Raw genomic sequence first — 5,926 nt, 5'->3', positions numbered from 1 at the left:
ATAAATCTAGATTAAGTCCTAAATGAAGACAAGTGAGAGAAATACAATTCCTTAACAAGATTATCATGAATCAATGTATGTTGTTCCTTAACTAATTTTAATTTGTAAAATTATTTAGTTCAAAGATCTTGACACTTATCATTATATACAATGTTAAGTTTTATTGTATAATCATGAAACTAAAGTTTACATGTGGTATTAGAACCTTGATTGAGAACTTGTAATTTTACATGGATGATTAATGATTTGTTTTTATGTTTCCGCTGCATGTTTTCTTAAATTTAAATCAAAATTCTTTAATTATTGATTATCATTTGTATTGAAAGTAATAAACATGAAACCGGCTTACGTGGAAATCCGAGAATCGGGAGAAAAACCACGATGTTTTTAGTTTTATTATTTTCTTATAAATACAATAGGTACAAAGGGAGAGAATAAATAGAGTACAATAGGAGTAAGAAAGGAAAAGATTTAGGAAATACTTAGGAAATAAAATCTTATATATTATTCTTTCCAAAAATACTCTAAGGGCAAAGCCCTACTAATTCTAACACTGCCCCTCAAGTTGGGACGTAAATATCAATGAGTCTCAACTTGCTAACACAAAGGTCGAAGTGTGGTCTGAGAAGCCCCATGGTGAGAACATTAGCAACCTGTTGGCTTGAAGGAATGTACGGAATGCATATGCTTCTATTGTCAAGTCTTTCTTTGATGAAATGCCGATCAATCTCAACATGTTTAGTTCTATCATGTTGAACTGGGTTGTTAGCAATACTAATAGCGGCTTTATTATCACAAAAAAGCTTCAATGGTGTTTCATATTCCTGATGAAGATTTGACAAGACTTTCTGAAGCCAAGTTTCCTCACATATTCCTAAACTCATAGCTCTGTATTCAGCCTCAGCACTGCTCCTGGCCACAATACTTTGCTTCTTACTCCTCCAAGTTACAAGATTGCCCTAAATAAAAGTACAATACCCGGAGGTAGACTTTCTGTCAATAACAGATCCTGTCCAATCCGAGTCAGTATATGCCTCAATAGTCTTTCTATTTGTTTTTCTAAACATCAACCCTTTACTAGGTGTATTTTTCAAGTATCTCAGGATTCTGTTAACAGCTTCCATATGTTTCTCATAGAGAGCCTGCATAAACTGGCTGACAATACTCATAGCAAAGAAAAATATCAGGACGAGTATGGAATAAGTAAATTAATTTACCTACAAGGCATTGATATTGTTCTTTATCAACTGGAACTTGATCATCAGAGTTTCCTAGTTTATAGTTGAATTCAATAGGAGTGTCAGTAAGACAACATCCCAACATACCTGTATCGGTTAACAGATCAAGGGTGTATTTTCTCTGAGACACAGAGATACCTTCTTTAGATCTGGCCACCTCCATTCCAAGAAAATATTTCAGATTTCCCAAATCTATGGTTTTAAATTCATCACCCATTCTCTGTTTTAGTTGACTGATTTTTGTTTGATCATCTCCAGTCAAAACAATGTCATCCATATAAACTATTAGAATAGTAATCTTCCCTGTCTTGGAAACCTTTGTAAATAAAATATGGTCAGAATGCCCTTGACTGTACCCTTGGGACTTGACAAAGGTAGTGAATCTGTCAAACCATGCTCTTGGAGACTGTTTCAAACCATATAGGGATTTCTGGAGTTTACACACCTGCCGACCAAATTGGGCTTCAAATCCTGGCAGGGGCTCATGTAGACTTCCTCTACAAGGTCTCCATTCAAAAAAGCATTCTTGACATCCAGTTGTTATAAAGACCAATCTTTGTTCATAACAACAGATAGCAGAACTCTAACAGTATTCAACTTAGCAACTGGAGAAAAGGTTTCTGAATAGTCAATACCATAAGTCTGAGTAAATCCTCTTGCAACTAACCTTGCCTTGTGTCTATCAAGCATACCATCTGCTTTGTATTTGAGAGAGAATACCCATTTGCATCCTACAGTTTTATGTCACTTGGGTAGAGCACAGATCTCCCAAGTTCTATTCTTTTCAAGAGCCTTCATCTCTTCCATAACAGCATTTTTCCATTCAGGATACTCTAGAACAGTGTGGATATTTTTTGGTATTATGGTAGAGTCAAGGCTTGCTGTAAACGCTCTAAACTGTGGAGAGAGATTATCATAGGAAACATAGTTGCAAATGAGATGTTTAGTGCAGGATCTGGTATCTTTTCTCAAAGCAATAGGAATGTCAAGAGAGGGATCATACTCATCAAGTTTTCTTGTATGACCCTGTTCTGCTTCATCATTACTAGTTTCTATTCTAACCTTAGTCTCATCACCACGGTTCTTTTCTTCCATATTTTCAAGAACAGCAACATCATACCTGTCATTCTCATTCAACGTATTATTAGTACAAGGTTCTGTAGGGTTTTCCATACCTTGGTCTCGAGGAGGTTCGAAGTCTTGGACTGGAGCCGGCGGTTGACTAGTAGGGGATCCAACTTCCTTTTTGAGATTCCTCATGTAATATGTTTTCCAAGGAACTTGGTTTATAAGTAAGATTATGGGATGAGGATCAACATCTGATACGGTACTAGGAGTAGGTTCAATAAATTCAAAAGTGCTGTTAGACTCTTCACTCACACTCTCCCCCTGAAGATGGCTAACGGGAAAGTAAGGTCGGTTCTCACAGAAAGTAACATCCATAGTGACAAAATATTTCCTAGATGGTGGGTGAAAGCATTTATAACCGCGCTGGTGAAGGGGATATCCAACAAACACACAAGCCTGAGCCCGAGGGGTAAATTTGGTTTGATTAGAGCCAAAATTATGGACATAAGCGGTACACCCAAACACACTAAGAGGAACCTCAGAAACAAGGCGAGTAGAGGGGTAAGACTCCTTAAGACAATCTAAGGGAGTCTGAAGGTGAAGGATATGAGAAGGCATTCTATTGATTAAGTGAGCGGCTTTAAGAATAGAATCTCCCCACAGGTATAATGGAAGGGAAGTGGAAAGCATAAGGGAACGAACTACTTCCACAAGGTGACGGTTTTTTTGTTCGGCCGCTCCATTTTGTTTAGGAGTGTAGGCACACGAGGTTTGGTGAAAAATCCCCTTGGAGGCTAGAAATTCACTAAGGTTATGGTTTTAGAATTTCCAACCATTATCACTCCGAAGAATTACAATTTTTGTATGAAATTATGTTTCAATAGTATGATAGAAGTTTTAGAAAATGGATGAAATCTCGAATTTATCTGTGATAAGGTAGACCTAGGTAAGACGAGTATGGTCATCGATGAAAGTTACATACCACTGCTTTTTCGATGAGGTGGTGACCTTGGAAGGCCCCTAAACGTCACTATGGTGAGGGTAAACGATTGTGTAGGTTTATATGGTTGTGAGGAAAAAGAGACCCGATGTTGTTTAGCTCGGATACACACATCACAAGATAATGAGGAGACATCTATTTTAGGAAAGAGATGAGGAAACAAATATTTCATATATGTAAAGTTCGGGTGACCTAACCGAAAATGCCACAACATAAAGTCATGTTCAGAGGTGCTAAAATAGGAAGACAGTAAACTAGTCGTAGAGATACTACTACCGGAAGTATCATCATTAAGGATGTAAAGTCCTCCGCTATGTCGGGCAGTGCCAATCGTCCTCCCCGAATTCAAGTCCTGAAAGCAAACAGACTCAGATAAGAAAGTAGCTTTACAATGCAGCTCACGAGTGATCTTACTGATAGATAACAAGTTGTAAGCAAGCTTAGGCACATGCAAAACATTCTGGAGGGAGAAACCGTCAAAGAGGACTATTTGTCCTTTTCTAGCAATCGGGGCTAAAAAGCCATCAGCTATCTGGATTTTCTCATTACCGGCACAGAGGGTATAAGAGACAAAGTGCTTCGAGAAACCTGTCAAATGATCAGTGGCCCCCGAGTCCAAAATCCAGGGATTCGTCCCATCAACACTAATAAGGCCAAGGGACTGAAACATACCTGATTGAGCAATGACACTTAGAGTAGGAGAGCTGGTCTGACTAGCAGTAGGGTCAATGGGCTGAGAGGTGCTGGTAGTCTCCCAAACATTGGTACGCCCTAGCTAAGTTCTGTTGCTCCTTGGAGGAGCGTTTCTTACCTCTTGGGGGCCGACCATGGAGTTTCCAATACTGATCCTTGGTATGTCATTGTTTCTTGCAGTACTCACAAACAAGTATTATTTTCCCATTATCATGGGTCAAGGATCAAGCACTAAAGGCAACAGAGTTAGTTATATAATTTGAAGGCACGTTAGGAAGCAAAATTACCGGGTTCTTGGAATATATTGGTAGATCGATCTGTGCCACAGATGTACTAACTTAAAAAACAGCTCTCCTATAGGTTTGATTAATCCCGAGACCACGAGCATATGGTTGTCCATAACTAGAGGGTGCCAATGACTCGTCCGCTTCAATCCCCGATCTGTTATGGTGTTGGTCAGCCCCGTTCCTATAGAAGAAAGTTTGCTGTAAAGGGTCGACGGACAAATTTGCACTGCTGCCAAATTTGATAGTTTTAAAGGTTGTTGTCCGGTGGCGATGGGCGACACGTATGGTGGCGGATGACCGAAAGGGTAAGATGGTTGGACAGGCGACGACGTGTAGAAGTGGATGGGATGGACGGTAAGATTAACGAACGGCGGCGCGTGGGCCCACGCGCCCGACAGAGACGGCGCGTGAAATGGTGTCTTGCCAGAAAGTTGCGCGGACGGCAGCGAGGGTTGGCCCATTGGATAGATTGGTGACGTTTGAATCCGTTGGAGTAGTTTTTCCATGGTGGTGTCCACGACGGCGGCGGCGGAGGCAGCGACGACTATTTTGGTTCGGGTGATTCCTAAAATTTTTCCTAGGGTTTCATTGTTGGTTTGCTCTGATACCATATTGAAAACAATAAACATAAAACCGACTTAAGTGGAAACCCGAGAACCGGGAGAAAAACCACTAGTTTTATTATTTTCTTATGAATACAATAAGTACAAAGGGAGAGAATAAATAGAGTACAATAGGAGTAAGAAAGGAAAAGATCTAAGAAATATTTAGGAAATAAAATCTTATATATTATTCTTTCCAAAAATACTCTAACGGCAAAGCCCTACTAATTCTAACAATTTGAATTAAAGAATTTTTTATTAAAGATTCTTTGATTAAAGATTATGAATTTGGGAATTTGATTTTATCGAAAGCCGGAAGAAGGAAAGAAAATTTTCAAAGTTTTAATCCATCACCGTAGTTCATAATCTTCAATTTGAACGTGCTTGTACCGTCGACCATAATCACGTTTATTAAAATGTTTTTTTTGTTTCTTTTTTTTTTGTTTTAAAAGATAATAAGTTAAATTAATATAGTAATCAAGAATTAAAAGAATTAAAATCTATTTAAGAATTAAAATTTAAATTTTAATAATATTTTGAAAGTTACATTATGCATATATTTAATTTATGTTTAAATTGAATCACCTGGAAATTATTCATAACATATAGATATCGAATAACATAATTTTCAGGTGATTTTAATCGCAAAATTTGCAAAAATATTAATATTGCAAATAATTTTATCAAAACTTTCGGGTATAGCGAATTCTCCAGGTGATTCCCCTTGTAGAGTTCTTTGCTACTGCGCCTATAGCGAATTCTCATTCAAGATCGAATAAAAGAAGATAAGATGACTTTGGAGAGTTTGCATCCAGACATAGCTCAAATGCAAAGTGGGCATTTTGGAATTCGAACTTCTTTCTTTTATTAGAATACTGACTCAAGCTTATGAAGAAATGTCTTTATTATACGTTATAGTACTATTTATCAAGTCAGGATTTGAGGTTATTACATAGCGAGACAGTAAACAAGTCCAAGAAGAAAGTTCAAAAAATCTAAATGTTTCTCCTCCCCTCTTCTCAAATTCTTTGATCCCCT

The sequence above is a fragment of the Cucumis melo genome, chromosome 3 (genome assembly GCF_025177605.1).
Source record: "Cucumis melo cultivar AY chromosome 3, USDA_Cmelo_AY_1.0, whole genome shotgun sequence".
Taxonomy (NCBI): domain Eukaryota; kingdom Viridiplantae; phylum Streptophyta; class Magnoliopsida; order Cucurbitales; family Cucurbitaceae; genus Cucumis; species Cucumis melo.
The sequence above is the reverse complement of the archived record's forward strand: the minus strand, read 5'-3'. Positions refer to the sequence as shown.